Source organism: Mastomys coucha, unplaced genomic scaffold (genome assembly GCF_008632895.1).
Source record: "Mastomys coucha isolate ucsf_1 unplaced genomic scaffold, UCSF_Mcou_1 pScaffold3, whole genome shotgun sequence".
NCBI lineage: Eukaryota > Metazoa > Chordata > Mammalia > Rodentia > Muridae > Mastomys > Mastomys coucha.
Genome location: NW_022196909.1, coordinates 48644753 through 48645491, shown reverse-complemented (window position 1 = coordinate 48645491; position 739 = coordinate 48644753). Strand labels below are relative to the sequence as shown.

The 739-nt window shown below is 55.8% G+C and overlaps 1 protein-coding gene across 4 annotated transcripts in view; it reads right to left on the bottom strand.

Moving 5' to 3' along the window:
* Positions 1-328, bottom strand: part of Zbtb22 (zinc finger and BTB domain containing 22) — a 3350-nt gene extending 3022 nt beyond the window's left edge. For 3 of the 4 annotated variants that reach the window (XM_031347723.1, XM_031347726.1, XM_031347727.1), the window contains exon 1: positions 2-95. The gene's annotated coding sequence lies outside the window, so the exon portion shown is untranslated. Of the gene's footprint in view, position 1; positions 96-305 lie in introns of those variants that run through there. The other variant, XM_031347725.1, reaches the window with a different exon arrangement.
* Between the last annotated feature and the right edge of the window lie 411 nt (positions 329-739).

Below are 739 nucleotides of genomic sequence, written 5' to 3'. Positions count from 1 at the left end.
GCCGCGCGCCCCCGGGCCCCCCCCTCACTCGGCGACCAGAGCCGCAGCCCCAGCCCCTCCCGCCGCCATCTTGTGCCGACTCCCTCCGCCCTCCGCCTCCGCTCCGCCTCCCGGACCTGCGACCTTAAAGGCGCAGGCCAGCACCCCTCCTGTGGCGATGGGCAAAATTCGACCGACACCGACACTTTGCCTTTAAAGAGCCGGCGATTCATTCCGCCTTAAAGGTGCCAGGTCCCCTCTGCGGCTGAGGACTGAGGGACTGATTTGGCCGAAGCGCTAGTTCCCCTTTAATCCTCCAAGCCTACCTTTTCCCATTGACCTGTACTGGCTTCCGCTCCTCAGGCTCCACCCCGAGCTCTGGACCTTAGCTCGCTCGCGGGATCTAACCGCCCTTTGCCCAGCATATGACAGAAGCCCCGCCCCCGCCCTCCAGGCCTGGATTGGCCAAATAACCTCGAGTCAGCCCCTGATTGGCTTTTTCACTCATACCGCTCAAAATGAGAAAGTAAAGCTGCTTAGGAAGGCTTCGGAAGCACGTATCTTTCCGAGCCTTAGGGGAAGGGTTAAGGACGAGAAAGCCCTAATGAGAGGTCTGCGAGGGCTAGGGTAGAAAGGGCAGATCCAGGTGACAGCTGTCACAGGAGAAAGACAAAGTCAAGGAAAAAATACAATAAGAAGAAATTCATTGTTTATTAATGTGTCTGTAAAACTTAAAACATCTGTTTTTTTTTTTTTTTTT